An 18,574-nucleotide genomic window follows, 5' to 3' on the forward strand; every position below is an offset into this window, starting at 1 on the left:
TTCCAGGTGAAATCAGTATATACACAGGTCAATCAGAACACTGGAAAAGATTTCAAAGGACCTTTAAGATTCAGTGCCTCTTCTTGGATCTTAAAGTATGATGGGGAAATTATTTTTTTAAAGGAAAAAAGAAAGAAAACAATCCCACCAATACCAAAGTAGTATCTCACAGTGTATAAGAAGTCTATGAATGTACATAATTTCTGAATTATAATTTTTTTAATGAAATGTGATATTATTTCTAACACCAAACAGAATTTGAATGAGGCCAAGAAAAAAATGCCTAGAGAAGCTCTCGTCTACTAATGAGTAGAAAAATTTATAATTACCATATCAAACGAGTATTTAAAAGGAAAGTGTCTGGTTACATGCAATTTTTCTGTAAAAAGTAATGTAGATGCTTCTAAAATTGTTTGAAATAGTTCTCTTACATAATTAAGGAATTTATCTGATAACTTTATTTACTAAGTCCTTTCTAAGTCCTTTCAAACACTTAACATACTGGTAACCGTCCACCCAGCGCCTGATCAAATTATTACAAATTCCAAATTAATCTGTCTGATTTAAGGGGGTTTTACTATAAGTTCAGCTTTTCATTAGCTAGCTCTTCACAGACATCTCTGAACACAAATACTTGAAGTCCTTGAGATTTATCAACACATTGCAGTGTTTGATTAGGCTTTCTATCTTCTGATCTTCAGCCAAGTTAATCCTGACATGAAGCTAACACAAAGAAACCAAGAAAACAAAATCATCTTCAAAATGTGTAAGAAATTGTGTGCTAGGACACAGAGATGTTCTCTAAGTGCTATCCGAATGCCCTGTGCTGTCGATAAATTGAAGAAATGAACAGATCAAATTTGGAACTACTAAGTCAGAATAAACAAAACATTATCACTGCTATTTGGTTAAATATATGCCAGATGATTAAAATATTTTCCTCTTCTAATTACAATTCATTTTAAATTGAATTTTGAAGCCTTATGCTGCCTCTAATTGTTTCATCTGTTTTTGGTTTTCCTTAAGTAGATGATAAGTTCTTTAAAGAATTATGTTTTATGCTCATGTTTCTTTATAATACCTTGCACAGTGCTGAGTAAATAACAGATTAGGAATGACAAATAAGTCTTATTTCCTACCTCCACGCTAGCGGCAGGGTCTGCCTGGGGAAATACACTGAGAAAGATTATGAATTCAGGACTAGGCTCCACCAAGAGAGACTGCAGATGATTGATTGGTAATGTCTGTTCTGAGCTTAAAGGGAGGAGGTAGCAGCATGCCTGCCATCTATTTTTCCAACTCACTAGTAGACATTCATTTCATACTTGTTAAATGAATTAAAATGTAAACAGGAAGAAAAGAAGGATGATGCCAGTTAAACTTTCCTATTGAGTGTTCATTCACATTCAATAAAAATTATACCATATGGAAGTTCGTTATTAGGCATGGAATCAATAAACTTTGAAATTCAAAGGAAAAGCAGCTAGCTTAAAATATCGTGAGAGATACTTTGTGTTCATATCAGATCTTTTCTTTCAGATATTTTATTTAAAGCTAACTCACTTAAAATCCTCAAACCTCTATCTAGAATGTGGCAAAGCCAAGGATTCTCAGAGCTAAATATGTATACACAGAAGTGTACATATTGAGGCTGAATCAAGGGCTAACCGCTTTCGCAAATGGGCACATAACTAAAGGCTATTCTAATGATACCACTTTAAAAGGGCAGAGGTTATGATGAAATTAAAGTTTACTAGCCCCAAATAACCTTTGGAGTCCTTGTCTTGTAGCTGGTAGCAGTTCTAGTAATTACATATACCCCCACTTACACGCATGCACACCCTGCACACATTTACCCTGAGCTGGATACCTCTAAGCCACAGTTGTATGAGCTGCCTATCTCTATGATGTAATAGAAGTTTCAAGGAAAGTCAAGTTTCCCATTATTGGTAGCTCTTTGAATATCCTATTTAATGATAAGATAAAGATGGCACTAGATTTTGTTGCTTGTATTTTGTATAATGGAGGAGGGGAATGCAGGACTTAGTGCTTGATGCAAGTTTTCACTAAAAAGAGCTTAGCAAAATTTTTATTCATCCAGTAGCATCTTTCAAATAAAGGAAATTTTTCAGAGATCATAATTCTACATTTCAGTCCACTTCAATATCTCGCAAAAACCCTAATACTTAAGACAAGTGGTAAAGGATCCTATCTAGGGAGGTGTATTTAAATTCAAATAGTAGGTGGAAGCAAGTAGGGGTTAATGATCCTAGTGATAGTGGTATAAAACTCTCACAGTGTTTAGACTAAGAAATACAGTAAGTTAAAAAAAAAAAGCATGAATGTGTCCTACAGAAAATGATTTAAAAACGTGAGTTTGGTTCTAGTTGCCCATCTATAGCACCTGCTACCTGACACTGTGACGTCGACCCTAAGCGAGGTGGGTGGCCAAAAGAATCCACAAGGCCGCTGGGTTTGACCCCAATTATCTTTTATTGTAAATAGGCCATATGTCAAATTCCAGGATAAATTGGAAACATTTGATCTATCTCCGACTTCTAGATTAATTTTAAAGATTCATTTTCTATTCTTAGAGATCCTTTATTTGAGCTGCTTTGCTCTTATGTTTTAAAGAAAAGACCTTATATTTGCTTTCATAGACGAAGAGGTTTCCATCTTTAAGAATACCTTTGGCAGAAGGGAATTTAACAGTCAGAACGTAATTGAGAGAAAAATGGCAGGAAATGAGCATACTCAAAATTTAAGATATGACCCCAATACCATCCACTGAATTTCTTCATAAGAATTTATGCTTACTCAGGAGAAAACATTCATTACCCTGCTTAACAGAGATGAATGCTTTAACAAATCTCCTCATTTCCCCAGGCAAATCATTGCTATATCCATGCAAACCAACACAAATAAATATATCACACATGAAAAATAATAGTCCTGATGAATCACGGATCTGTACTTCTGAAACAAATAATGCAATATATGTTAAGAAAAAAAAAGAGGAGGAAGATAGCAGGAGGGGAAGAATGAAGGGGAGTAAGTCAGAGGGGGAGACGAACCATGAGAAACGATGGACTCCGAAAAACAAACTGGGGGTTCTAGAGGGGAGGGGTGTGGGGGGATGGGTTAGCCTGGTGATGGGTATTAAAGAGGGCACATTCTGCGTGGAGCACTGGGTGTTATGCACAAACAATGAATCATGGAACACTACATCAAAAACTAATGATGTAATGTATGGTGATTAACATAACAATAAAAAATTATTAAAAAAAGAAAAATAATAGTCCTTTGAGCCTTTGAGGTATATATGGAACAATGCTTCCTTAAGACAGACTATTAAACCACTGAAAAGATCCTGATTTATTCAAAAATGAAAATAATATTGATGTAAACCAACGTGACCTCCAACCAAATAGATTCTGCATGAGTGAGTCAGGGCAATGTGATTTTCATAAAACAATTTGGCATTAAAACTAAACAGCATGGCAAAATAGAATCTACATTGCCCACCCCCTCCCAAACACTCCCAGTCCTGAACCACTCAATATATACTTCTGAATTTTGCACACAAATAATCTGTTGGAGAAACAGTACTGTAGAAATCAGTGAGTTTTTTCCTCAAATTGATCAGAACAAAATGAGATTTTCTGTAGAAGTCTACTTTTGACTGGTTTTGTCTATTTAGTAAAATACCCTTGAAGTTAGATAATTTGTCGGTACAAAGTGTTATTCCATTTTTTCCCTTTCTTTCTTTTTTTTTCTTTTGAGAGACTATTCCATGGGTGTTTGCCTGCCAGATTAACTGTCCTCGAAACCAGGGATATAGCCACTTTTGTGCTCACTCGTATATGACCAGGGCTCCAGTTCTAAAATCAGAGTCATTGTTTCCACCCCACAGACAACACAAACAATAGCTTCAAGAGATGGAAAGATGAAACAGGGCTAAAAAGGGGAAGAGTAAGAAAAGCAATAAAGGGCTGCATGAAGGAAAGAAGATCTTCCTGTGATGGAAAGAAAACAGCATCCTGCTCTAGTCCTGTTTGACCTTGCTTGCTACTAAATTTTGAATTTTTGTAATGATACTGAAGAAGTGACGAGAGGTAACCAGTGAGCTAATGACCTCAAATGCCCCACAGGCTGCTCTCAGGTCTCATCCTCACATCCAGTGAGCTTCCCCTCCCCTGTCCCCTGTCCCTTTCCCTTGCACGACCCCAAGGCTCCCTTCTTGCAATTCAGTCTCTCCCTCCAACACCACCCCTAATTCTTTCTAAATCTATAAAAGAACCCTGTTGTGTGTTGAGAAAACAGCTAACAAAGAAAATGTAGACACATTTAGCTTAGCCTAAAAAAATACATGCACACACATACCTATGGTCTAATGAACTTTCCACCTTTCCATGATAAAGCATTAATAAGAATGGAGTGAGATCCTCACAGTATCAATGATCATGAATGATGTATTCATTACCAATAAGTGTTAGTATCACATCGACGATGCATCTATCTATACACCTAATTACAATATTAAATAGTCAGTGTGTATGATTAATTTATTTTCCTAAACAAGTATACATTTTTATTAAGAACTTGTTTCAAGGGCGCCTGGGTGGCTCAGTCAGTTAAGTGTCTGCCTTGGGCTCAGGTCATGGTCCCAGGGTCCTGGGATCGAGCCCCACATCGGGCTCCCTGCTCAGCAGGAAGCCTGCTTCTCCCTCTCCCATTCCCCCTGCTTTTGTTCCCTCTCTCGCTGTCTCTCTCTCTCTGTCAAATAAATAAACATAAAATCTTTAAAAAAGAGAGAATTTGTTTCAAGATTGTTTTTAATAAGAATCTCTTGTTACGCGAATATACAGGTGTCAGCTATATGAAAAGTTCATCATACTCCTTAGACTAATCCTTAAAAAAAGAAAAAAACATTCAAAATATTGACTGTTCCTAAGATAATGAACTGACCGTCCTCAGGAGATAGAAAAAGACAAAGGATCTCGAGGCTTCTATGTATTTATTCAGCCAAACTTTGGTTTTTAAATATAATCTGAATTATATCATGTATGAAAGGCGGTTCTCTGGAACTTCAAGGGGATTACAAGCTCTGGTGGCAAAGTCTCTACTGTCTCTGCCTCCATCACCGATGTATGAGCTCGGAGAAGAAAGTAAAAATGTGGGCATTCAGGATAATCTAAACTGGGCAGCGGTATGAGGCACATCACGATCGCTGAGGAGCTCCCTCCACATCCTGGGCCCAAGCCACACTATTCAGGGGAACCTCACATGGAGGGCCACCCCTGACTAAGTTAGAAATTTCTGCTCACCCAGGTACCTGTCTGTGACACTCCAGCAATGCCACCAGATAAATATAGGATATTGGACAAGTCTCTCCACTTTCTGGGTCACCTTTTATGCAACCATGAAATGAAGATCCCGAATACCCCTGAATTCTAGAGAAATAGTCCTCAATGAAAATGAGGAAAATGAGTAAAAACATTTTTTTAAATGGAAGCTAGTATTTATAATCAACTTGGTCAATATCTGAATACCGCTTTTATAATACTGATGATCTTTGTTTCTGCTATTATTTCTAATTTTCTTTTATAATTATATATTTCCCTTACCCTAAGAGGAAAAGAAGTTAAAATATGAAAGGTACCATTCCACTATTTATAAAAGAAATGTTTTAATAGAAATACAATGTTTAGTGTGGAAGAAAAGTTGAAGCTAAATGTCCTAAAATGAGGTTTGGAAATTTAGTATTCCCCTTCTCTGTATTTTTACCTCATTTATCTGAGGATACTTAAAATTGCATTTGTATATGTTACATTTCTTAAGTGATCAAAACATATATCGTGCATGATCTAATTAATAATTTTGACTTCTTCATAAAAGAAACAGAGTAGATTTCTATATATTACATTTAAAAAAGAAGAAAGGAAAATTGAATGATTAGAATAACAAATAATAGATTCCAGAGTAATGCATTCCTTCAGCTGCCCATGGTTCCCTACAAACAAATGTGTCCAAATCTATAAAGCTATTTATAAACAGAGAAAATGATTAGAACCTGAGGGTTCTACTCTACTTTAACCCGAGCCTCAAGGTAAAACCTTTCCTTCACTCTGATGAGGGACATATGTCCTCATGGTATCTTTCAAAACCTATTTTTAAATGTTAATGAGTCTATAAAAAGAAATTCTAAATCTTATACCCTTTCATTGCTTTTTGTTTCACCTCTAAGAAACAAAAAGAAGAAGACTAAGTCCCCCATGACAGCTATTTTCACCTTAGTTCAAACACAAATGCACTTGCTGAGCACTTACAGTGCTCTGAGCAGCGATCCAAAGTATCACATAGGTTCCAGAGGTGGACCATTTAATCAGCGAGAAAAACAGCAAGGAGTTGATTTTGAACGGAGCACTGGGTGCAGGAAATACTATGGTGGAAGAAGAGAGGGAAAAGTAGGCTGGAGCCAAAGCGTGAAAGAACGCGGAGTCTGTGAAAATAAGAAAATTTATGAGACAAAGGAGAATTATCAAAGGTGTGTGTATGTGCAGTTTCATTGTGGATGTTCGCCTAGGAGAAGCATGATCAGAGCTGAGCATAGGGAGAATGCGTGGGGCATCCACATGGAGGAGGAAATGAAAGTAGGAAAGAGTGGTGGTAGGGAGGACAGTTGAGATATAATGAAAGCACAAACTGAGCAGCCTAAATGCGGAAGAAGGGAATCAGAGAGAAGCCAGGCATGGAAATATAATCCTCTGAACTTGGCTGTGGTTTAGATGTAGAGGTGATAGAGGAGGCACTGAAGCTAACACCTTGGCTTTGGATCCAGGGGACCAGGTAAAGGAGGATACCTTAGCTGAGACAGGGGTTCTTGGTGGAGAAATGGATTTGGGAACAACTGAAGGGTTTCACTTAAATATGTTGAACTTGAGGTATCCCAGGGCATTCTGGTGTAGATGTGCAGCAGGAACCTGGAAATGCATATCTGGAGCTCAGAAGAGAGATTGAAACTAGAAATGCCAGCCAAAGTCCTACAATTGACTGAAATGAGTTAATGGTGAAATATTAGAGGGAGAAACGGGGGTTGGGAAATTAAAGGTAGCGTGGATTTCCTGTTAATCAGACACTTTGAATTCAATCTATCCCAAAGCCCACTGATCCTTCTTTCTTCTTCCTCACTAATTTAATTATCCTTCTTCACCCCCAAAGGTATCCTTCTTCCACCACCTCTTATGTTGGACTCATTATTTATATTCTCAGCCAAGAAAGAACTCTTGTAAGTCACCCTTGGCTTTCCCTTTCCTCAAATCCTACCGATCCTTCTCCTTGGATATCTCTTCCATGTAGCCCTCTTTTTGTCAATCAGTTCATGGGTTTGAGATCCTCCTCATGTCCGACCTAAGTCCCTCCCTGCTCTAGTCCATTCTCCAAATTACCTCTGAAAAGTATCTAAGAGATCAAATGGATTACATCCCCACCCTATGTTGAAACCTCTGCTGGCCAAGAATGACATTAGTATCTGGGTATGGCTTATGATGCCCGAGTCTACCCATTGAAATGCTGATGGACAAGGAGCGGCGCCTGGATGGCTCAGCTGGTTAAGCATCTGACTCTTGGTTTTGGCTCAGGTCAGGATCTAAGGGTCGTGAGATCGTGCCCCAAATCAGGCTTGTGAAGCTTCCTGGAGATTCTCTTCTTCTCCCTCCATCCCTCTCCTCCCTCAAATAAAATAAACAAATAAATTCTTTAAAAAAAGTGCTGATGGACACATGTCAACTCTTCTGTGAAGCTTTTCCTATTTGGTCCCTTCCTTAGCACCCTCTGCAGAACTCTGTATGGAACAGATTAACAATTTTTGTGCTATCTGCTATATTCCAGCAGCTATGAAGGAATAATGAGAGAGGCTAAGGAATCATAAGGCTAGTGCTCAAGAACGATCAACAAAAGGGATGTTGGGGCCCTTGAGAATAATGGTGAAAGATGGAGGGACTGGACAGTGGTAACCCAATATAATAAAGGCCAAAGTCCTCAAGGTGGCTCCAAAGGCTTAATGACCCAACCTCAGCCCACCTCTTCAGACTCATCTCAAACCACTCCCCTTGCTCTCTGCAGTCAGGTCTCCGAGGCCTTCTTGCAAGACAGCCAATGTCCCCTTTTATGTGCTGCTCCCTCTGGCAGAATCACTTCTGCTTGCCTCTGACCTGCTGACCTAGGGCCAAATTCCATTGCCATGTCACTCACACAGGGACCAGGGCCTGACTCCCAGACTAGGTCAGCTGCCCTGCATACGTTCCTCTGGAGCCCTGGAATTTTCCTTTACACACACACATCATTCTGGCACATCTAAATGGCTAATAAAGTATTTTCACATCTAGGTCATTTCTGTATGTTATTAAAAACATGACTAAAAATTTTATTCTGAAATGCAATTCTTAAAAAGCCCAAAGATGGACAGAACAACGTATTATCTATGACCAAGTACAGCTTGCAGAAAGTAAAAGCCAATTCTCAAATGTGTGCTCCTTTACAGACTCAAAAGTCCATGTCATTCTTATAAACAGTCAAGACCTCTCACTCAGTGGCAACACTTAGAAATTAAGTATGCTTTTTATGACCATGGAACACTTGCACCTGCATAGGCTGGGGTGATCATGTAAAAGTCATGACCAGCTGAATCCAAGAGAACACAAATAAAGATGAGTGAACAATCTAGGCTGCCAACTTGCCATAGCAGGGGGCATAACCTCCATCTTTACTCTGGCCCTGTCGTAGCAGACCTGCAATAAATATTTGTTAAATGGAAGAAGGGGCTCCTTGAGAAATGAGCGCTATTTAGTCCTTGGCAGATGAGAAGTACGGAAGAAAAGTGTGATATAATTGCGTAGTGTAGACTTCCCAGGATGAAGATGAGCAATTGTGATTGAATGATAGTCTGGAAACAGGCATGGGGAAAGGGAGGGTTTCAAGAGTAGGGAGCAGCACTGTTGAACCAGTTAAGAATAAGACAGGAAAAAGTTGGAACTGTGTTTAAACGGGAGACTGAGGTTGAATTTGGAGTGTGGGTCTCAGCCTCCCCTGCTTCTTTTTAACCCAGATGTAGACAGAGGCTTCCAGTTTTCAGCGGTGAAATGAGTGTGCTGAACACATGCCCCTGACATCGGGAGATCTTCAAGATACTGTTTACTCAGCAGTTAGTTCATTTTCACCCCAGAGAATATGCCAAGATTACTTGGCAGACCTATTACCACCAAAATCTCCCAATGTAACCAGGTGAGCATGGCTTATTTTCTGAAAAGTGCCATTGAGTTGGTGTCTTGCGGGAGCTTAACATCTATTAGGTCTTTAGACATGCCTGAGTGAAAGGCGCTATATACTAAAATTATTGAGTTTCACCATATGCTCCCAGTTGCTCGCAGAGGTGAGAAACAGCTGGTTCATCTTTGAAAGGCAAAAACTCAAGTCCCCTGAACTAACAGCTTTCCGAAATTATATTCACCAGTTGTAGAATTCACTTCTGATTCTTATTCATAGTAGCCATTCATTCTAAGATATTTATTTATCCACGCATACCTATTTCATTCTCTAATTGCATTTAAATTCTTTTGGGGGGAAACTGTTATAAAACACGTCCTTGTTACATAAGGGAGCCATATACATGCAGTTTGATGGCGTACTAATTTATCAATATCCAGAATTATTATAAAGAAGCTGTTTGAAAGTACCAGAAGAGTACCAAAGTTTCATTCATTCATGAAATGATTGATTGCGTATACTCTGTAGAAATGGATTCATATTTCTGAATATATGTTACTTTATATCCCTCAAAGAGAAAAATACATTTGCACTCAATATGCATTTATAGGATAATATGACACAGGTGTGGTGATATTAGAAAAGAGAAAGCCAACTATAAAGAAGAAAAATAAAAGCTTTACTAGGGAAGAAACTCAGATTTCAGAATGGAGCTGCGGAGTTGGAAGTCGGAAAATCGCCAAACGTGAAAGATGTTTTTCATATTACAGGGACGCTCAGTCAACCAAAAATCTCACCAGCAAAGGTCTTGGTAGGGCACGTTATAAGACAAAATCAAGTTTAGGACAACTGAGATGTTGACTTAAGCAACCGAGGCCCCTAAGACAGGCTGCACAGGACCTGCTACCCAGCATGGAACTAACAGGAAAAAGACGGCGCAACACGAAGTATTCCGACACCCGCCCCCGCCGAGTTCCGTGTTGCTGCTGGGCTAAGCTGTTGTTGAAGAAGCATTCAGCGCTGACACACAATTTTAAATGTGTCAATCTTGATGGGGAGCACTTCTTGTTTCTACCATAATGTTCATGCTCGTTACTACCAACACTACTTCACATTAACTTTTAAAACTGATTTCATAGGTCCTTAAGATCTTTTCATTCCTAATCCACTTTAGGAATTTAGCAAGATGAAAAAATAAATTGTGCTAGACATTAAGTTTTAAAAATTGACCAGAACAGCTTTTTTGGGACACAGCTTAGAAACGATACACATCAAAGTACCTGTTACTGAAAAGCGTTGTGGTTGAGAATGCCAGAGAGAAATTTTTGAATTAGAAACAACTGTGTACTTTGGAATGGCCCTTCTGAGGATTTAAAGCTAAAGACAATCGGGAATCCGTGTATTTTAAATACACCCCGACAGCCAAGTTAAAAGCTAAATAACGATAATGGTGATGATAATAATAATTCATCTGCTAGCATGTATTGAACACTTAAGTGCCAAACACTGTGACTTTAAATATATCATCCAAGTTAAGGGACAATCTCATTTATATGGATTTTCTATTTAATCATCATCACAAACCCACTGGGTAGATACCCCAAGATATTTGTTTGGAGAGTTTAGCTGAGTGGTTAGACAGTGAAGCACACGGACACGAGTGAGACTGTGCTGGTATCAGGTACAGCCCTAACTAACTGTGCAACCTCAAGCAAGTTACTAACTTCTCTGTGATTTTGTGATTCTCATCACCAAAATAGGAATGTTCATGAAAATTAATTGCAATAATATATGTAAAATGTCTTAAAGAGTCCTGATACATATTAAATGCCCCCAATGGGTAACTGTTATGATTATCACCATTTAAAGATGAGTAAACTGAGGCCAAGAAGTGGCAGATCTAGGATTTGAATTCCAGCAGTATGACTTCAGAGCCCAACCTCTTAGCCATATGCCATCATGGACACACAGTTTTGAATATCATTTACAAAGAAAGAATTTGCCATTTGGGTTTTATAGAAGGTACATGTATTATAATTATTTTTAAATTCCTATCCATAGTTACATATGGATATATAATTATGATCCATATTTAGGATGGAGTCATTGCTTTGATTCAATTAGTCATAGAGCTTAGTTAGAATTTTAACCCATCCTTAGTTCACACTAGTACTTTCCATCACCCCATATTTAAGTCCTTTAGTTTAAAAAACACATTGCTTCTGGGGCACCTGGGTGGCTCAGTCTGTTAAGCAGCTGCCTTAGCCTTGGGCCATGATCCCAGCATCCTGGGATGGGCCACCTGCTCAGCAGGGAGTCTGCTTCTCCCTCTCCCTTCGACCCTCCCCCTTCCCCCGCCCCCTGCTCTCTCTCTTTCTAATAAATAAATCTTAAAAAAACAAAAATAAAAACACATTCCTTTTTTCCTAAGAAAATTAAAAAGGAAAGATTGTATGAACTAATATGAATTTTGTAAATCATAAAAAACAGGTTTTTAAGATAAAACTTCAAAATCATAAATCTAATTCAAATCTGCATCCTTTCAAATTTTCAAATCTTACCAAACACTGAAAATTTCATGAAAACTAATCCTAAGGATATTTAAGGAATTTAATAAGGAGAGCATGAATTTTCAAACACTTTCTTTTCTTTGGCCCATTTTTTTTAATCACCAGATGCTACAGAGTCTCAAAATGAACTTAAAATCACTACAATGTACTAAGTATCTTTTTAACATACCCAAAGATCACTGGCCTTTAGATATTTGAATGCTTTTCAATATACCACAAGGCAGAAAAGTTATGGCTTCCCTAGCATTTGAGAACTTCAATTGTAAGAAAATAACTTACAAATGAAAATGCAGGATCACTTCTCAGGGCTAACTAGATACCTGATGGAAGTGCAGGTCATCCCAGGTCAGGCATGGGCTGGCTAATGAATGACTTCTGGACCCGCCACCCACAAACTTGCTCCCACTTGGGGCAAATACTTATTCCCCTCCAGCCTGCTGTTTCTCACCTCATCCCCATGGCCAAAAATAGGTTCAACCTAGGTGAATCTCCAGGGAATTATGCTGAGAAAAACAAAAATCCTTAAAGGTTAAATCCTGAATCATTCCATTTATATAACATTTTGAAATGACAAAATTTTATTAACAGGGAACAGATTAGTGATTAAAGGTGCCCCCTCCCAGGGCAGTGGTGTGGATATAAAAGAACGACAGTGGGGATCCTTGATGATGGAAATGTTCAGTATCTTGACTGTGGTGTTGGATATGCAAACCTACACGTGATAAATTACATGGAACTAAACACACGCACCCCACCACCCGCACAGGAGCAGATGAGTGTAAGTAAAATGGAAAATCTGAGTAAGATTGGTAGAGTGTTTCAATGTCAATAGCCTGGGTGGGATGCTACATTATGGTTTTATGGTTTTGCAAAATGTTACGGGGTCGGGGGTGGGGGACGGGGTAAAGTATTCATGAGATCTCTGTCCTATTTCTTAGAATTGCAAGTAAATCTGCACTAACTCGTAACAATTTTATTGAAATTTTAAAAACAAACAAGGTCTGCAGTGGCAGAAAATTAAAGTGACGGGCTCTGGGTGGCTCAGTCACTTGAGCCTCCGACTCTTGGTTTTGGCTCAGGGTCATGATCTCAGGATCCTGAAATCCAGCTCAGCATGCTTAAGACTCTCTCCCTCTCCCTCTGCCCCTCCCCACCACTCTCTCTCTCTCTCTCAAATAAATAAATCTTTAAAATAAAAATGAAAGTTAAAGTGAAAACGAAGGGGAAAAGAATGAAAGAAAGCCCAAGGCCACCCGTCTGTCTGCCCCCCACGCCTCCCCATCCCTTCCCCCCACCAGCTCCCCACCCCAACTCTACACTCCCCCACCCCAGAGTTGGGCCCACATTCCTCAGCCCCTGTTTCTGGACATGGGAGCATTTGGCTCTCTGCCCTATTTCCAATACCAACAAACCCCCCCCCCGTTTTTAACCCCCAGATTTCCTGCCTCCCTGCCCACCTCCAGTGAAGGAACAACCATAACCACCCCCCACCCCCGGCAGTCCATGGCACCCAAGCCGCCGAGGGGAGCTTCATCCTCAGTCGTTCTGCAAACACCCGGTCCTGAACTTGGGATTGAATCCCCAGCAGCCTGAGATGAGCCTTCCTCATCTAAAATGGGGACACTCGAGGTTGCTGTGAGGATTAACAACAATAGCTTTAAGGCACCAAGACGCAGCAGTTCTCCAATTCCTCAGCAATAGGCACACGTGTCCACATCTGTGTGTGAAGACTCTATGGCCCCTGCGGGTCTTCGTGGAAAAGAAGATTCAGGCAGCACAGAAGAGCTGTTACCAGGGCCTGGCCTGGTAACGCCGAGCAGAACCCCCGAGAAGGTCTGCAAGGCTGTTTGGGGATGGGAGAGCCGTGGAGAAGCCACGGGATGCGTTCCATAGAAAGTGAGCCAGAGCGGAGGGAGGCGCAGGGCAAAAAGGCAGGGGTCACAAGCGGAGAATGGAGGCATCATTTGCAGAGGGTGCTGCTGTATGAAGTACCAGTGGAGGACTGAGGGTACAAACTCAAAGAAGAAACGCCCCCTGTTTTCAGAAGAGCTTAGAGTCTAAGGTTTGGGCGTGGGATGGGGGAGGGGTAGAAAAATCTACAACTACTACGGTCGGTTCGGAAGGGCTGAGATACAGGCAGATAGCACACCTAAAAGTAGCAGAGAGACACAGTGGAATCAGACCAGAGGGAGCTAGGAAGACTTCCTGGAAGAGGTGGTACTTGAACTGAGTTCCAAAGGACTAAAAGGAAAGTTGAGGATGGGGGGGAAGGAGGAAGAGGTCAGGGCACAACACGTGGAGGGCACTGAGGTGTGACTCCTCCTGACCCTGTGGGAGCTGCAGTTGTTTCACATGCTGGGGCTGACTTGGCTGCGAGGTGGGAAGATGAGAGATGCTAGAGATGAGGGAAGAGTGGATCCTAAGGCACTCTGGGTGGGGGCCCTAATGAACTGCCTCCTAAAGGACAAAGGGAGCCACCATAGGATTTTAAGTCCTTTAGGAGGAGCCACCATAGGATTTTAAGTAGGTGGATTCATCCCCAGATTCGTGTTTTAGAAAGATCAACATGCTGCTGAGCAAAACAAACTGACGGTCAAAAGAATCTTTTTAAGTGAGTTTGCTCCATTTTTTACTTCTGTATTTTTGCAAAACTGTGTGTGTTAAGAAACACACTCACAGAAGAGGGGAGGGAGCCTTTCTGAGACTGTTTGGGCAAGGTCCGCGTGAGGATGCGCAGAATCGCAGTCTCCGTGCACTTCCTGAGCTGCATCTGAGTCCCTTTCCCATGGCCCCTTTGCAAATCTCTGTGCCCACAAGCTCTACTGATGGCATGTCTCTCTGGGACAATGTCTAAAGTGTCTCAAACACACACTCCATCCCCTTTTAGGGGCCCAGGGACCTCTCACAGCCCCACCTACTGGCCTGTGGGATGGGGCTCTGGGAGCCTGCCTACAGGCATGGGTTCCTATGGCCAGATACAGCACTCCAGAAGGGCAGGGACTGAGGGATAGAGCTGTTGTGCTAAGCCAGGGGATAGGAGCTACAGAGCGGCAAAGCCACCTCCAGCATTTGCTCCCTGGACTAGTGCTGGGTTCTGGATTGGTCGGGCTTAGGTCACCCCCTCTCCAAGCCTTCGGGATTAGCTCATCTGTTTACTCTTCTGCCCTCTCCCCATCTCAAGGCTCACAAAGTGGGGACGCAGGGGCCAAATTTGGCAGCAGACCTATGTTGTTTGGCAAGCAGATATTCTAATATATGTGTTCTAATACAAAGGAACCGATTCCCAACATTTAACCCTATTGGGGGACTTCACATAAATATTTCAAGATCCTTTTGCAGGGCGAGGGGTCGGGGGAATGGAAGATCTGGCAACATTTTGACTGTTGCCCAGTCACTTGTAAGGACACTGACAGTGGAGGCATCGATTTTGGAATATCTATTTTCTGAAACACAGGGTTTTAGTGGACCACAGAGCGGCTGCTCGTTCACAGCAGGGACTTGAACGGCTCTGCCCCCTTTGTGTGGGAGACCCTCTCTTCCTCTCACGGCATTGTCTCTAGTGACAGGCTGCACATATTCCCAATAGCACCTCCCACGGGAAGGACGGATGTCTCCCTCCAGAGCACTCTGGGTTGCCACCAACACACCGACTTCCAACACAACACAGCGACACATTGCTCAGAACTACGTGTGAGGATGGCTCTCCCACTACACGGAGCTTGCTGAGCACAAATACCATTTTCTATTCATTATTGTATCTGGAGCATCTTACATGGGGCCTGGTAAATAGTAGATACAGGTGATGATGATGATGACGATGATGTAATATAAAGAAAAGAGCAGCGTATGGGCTTTGAAGTTAGACAATTTCAAATTTCAGCTCTTCCTCACTATTACATGCAAATTATTTAATCTCTCTGAGCCTTGCTCTCTTTTTCTGTAAAATGAGCATACATGATTACTGTGAGAATTAAATCACACAACGAAATCATTCTAATGCAACACCTAGATTAATGAGTTCAATAAATGTGAGTTAGCTTCCCGTTTGCATGCTTGTGGGATAAATATCTAGGTAAATAGACAGTGGTCCCTTGTATTTATTACCAACACATTTCCATGAAGGTTTTGACCTAGGAGCATTTTTCTGAGGCAAGTGGATTTCTGGGGAAGAGCAATTCAAGGAGATATGAGGGTGAATTCAAGGCCCCAAGGCTGGATGGTCCCTGGCATGTCTGAGGAAGCACAAGGGGAAGTGAGGAAGGGAAGAAGTAGAGTGAGATGAGGAAAAAAGTAAGTGCAGGGCAGGCAGGCATAGGCACCTGTAGGTAAGGTCTTTGCTTCTTTACCTCTGTAAACCTACAAGTGAGGGAGAAAATCATTGAAGAGTTTTGAGCAGAGGAATGAGAAGGTCTGACACAGTGTAGCAGGATCCCTCTGGATGCTGAGCTGAGAACAAACTGGAGCAGGGTAAGGGTGGAGGCTGGAGGAGAAGGAAGGCTCCCAGACCTCCAGGGAGGCAGGGAGGTGGCTTGGACCTGGGTGGTACCAGGAGAGGTGGGGAGAAGTGGTCAGATTCTGGATTATGTAGAAAGCAGAGCCAACATAGTTTGCTAATGGATTAGTTGTAGGGCATGGGGAAAAGAGGAGTCGACAATGACTACAAAGTTTGTAACTTGAGCGACTAGAAGAAAGGAGTTGCCATTCCTGAGAGTAAGGGTGTGGGGGTGGCAAATTCTCTTCAGGCCAGCTGGAAGCCACTGGCAAGCTGCAAAGCTTACGTGGAGAAAAAATCAAATTCAGATTGTCTGATGCAAAAATCAGGGCTATTTCCCTCCTGTCCCATTATGTCCATTACAATATGTTGTAGAGGGCAGAGTAGGCAGTTCTATCTGGAGCATTATAGACAGACTTCAAGAAAGGTGTGGTATCTGAGTAAGAGACAGAGCAGGGAGACCACAGGGCCATTTTGACATGAACGATAGCAAGAACAAACGTCAGGGGACCTGAAGGTGTTTGCTGTGTATTCTGGTGTGTCCTCAACTGTACATAAGGTACACACACGGTATACTGTGGGAGAGAAACCTAAAAAGATATACCACATAATGGAAAATACTGAATGCCATGCTTGAGAGCTAAAATTTAATCATTTGGGCAGTGAGAAGCTATTGAAAGCAATCAGTAAGAAGAGAGATGGCTTGAATTATGTTTTAAGAAGATAACTTTAGAATCAGTAAAAAAATGATGATTTGGGGAAGCAAGAGATTAGAATCCAGGAGACCAATGAAATAATCCAAACCTTCATTATCATAATGCAGTAAAAACAGAAAAGGTATAATTTAGGAAATATTTGGTAGTGACATTGACAGTACTTTGGATCAATTAGATGAGAGTGAGGGTGGGGGACATGCCAAAGGGATCCAGCTTATCTAGTTTTAAGGTCGATGTAATTAACAAAGATGAGGAATGCAGGGAAAGAAGCAAGTTTAGCTGGGAAAATAAATTGGAAGGATAAATTGGTTGTAGGTACCACTGAGTTTGAGGAGCCTGAATTCATAACCACATGTAGATTTTTTCAATAGCCTTCAGTAATCAGTAGCGACATTAGCGCTAGAAATCTAAATTTGGGAGTCATGAGCATAAACGGGGTGTCAGAAGATTTAGATTTAAATGAGATGGCCCAGGAGAAAGTGTTGTCTAACAGAAAGATCAGGGATGGAACCTTGAGACACCCTTGCCTTTGAGGGGCAGATAGGAGCCGAGGAGCCAGGAGAATCTCGAGAGGACAGGAGGACCAGGGGGTAAGAGGAGGGGTCAGCAGTGTTGGGCTCAGTATAAAGTTAATTAACATAAGAGAAAAGAAACCAAACCAGCATTTGATCATAGGAAGCCCCTGGTTTTAACCTTCAAGAGAGCAGTTTTCCTAGAGCACTTGGAGAAGAAAGCAGAATTTCATGGAAGAAGTAACAACTTAGAAATACAGCCTCATCTCATAAGAAGTCTGGACATCCAAGAAATCAGAAATGACTCTAGCATGCCAAGAAATGTGTTTCCTTGTTGCTGTTTCTTTGTTCATTTTCTTTGGTTTTAATCTTTGTTCTTATTAAGACATGAGGAAACAAGATGTTTATAAACAGGAGTAAAGAATAAGCCGGTGGGGCGGGGGAGAGGAAGAGTGCAAATACAAAAGAGAAAAGGGAAATGTGATGGGGCTGGGGGATAGAGGACATCTGGAAAAGTCACCACGGAGAGCGGGGGCACGAGCATTCCAGGCAGCAAGTCAGGTTTCAGAGAGAAGGGGGAGCAGAAGAAGAGGAGGAAAAGCACCCTGGGAGAACAGCAGCGGTGAGGAAGACTGGAGCTGGGTCCACTCAGTGTTTACGCTTAAAAGAAAGACTCGTTAAGCTCCGATGCTTTGGGGGATGTCCCTGGTGGATGGTGAGGCATTGGGGTAACACGGGTAGGCACTGAATGGAACAGTCACAAAATCACTTTTTATCTAGATCCATCGGTATAGATCAAGAACAAGAAGCAGCTGAGATTCCTTCCCGGGGTGAGGCTCCTGGCGAAACAGGAACTGCACATCTGCTTTGACTCCCTTCAAACTCAGCATGATTTAAAATGAAAAGCTTATATGGTATTTACTCGAAGGGCTAAAGTCAGATGGAAAATTTTTCAATTATAAAATTCCAGCCAAGCCAGAAGAAATCAAAGCCCCAAGAAGAATCATAAAGGCCAGTTCA

Source organism: Eumetopias jubatus, unplaced genomic scaffold (genome assembly GCF_037043125.1).
Source record: "Eumetopias jubatus isolate StellerSeaLion01/CBP00866 unplaced genomic scaffold, mEumJub1_p1.0 scaffold_4, whole genome shotgun sequence".
NCBI classification, from domain to species: Eukaryota; Metazoa; Chordata; class Mammalia; order Carnivora; family Otariidae; genus Eumetopias; species Eumetopias jubatus.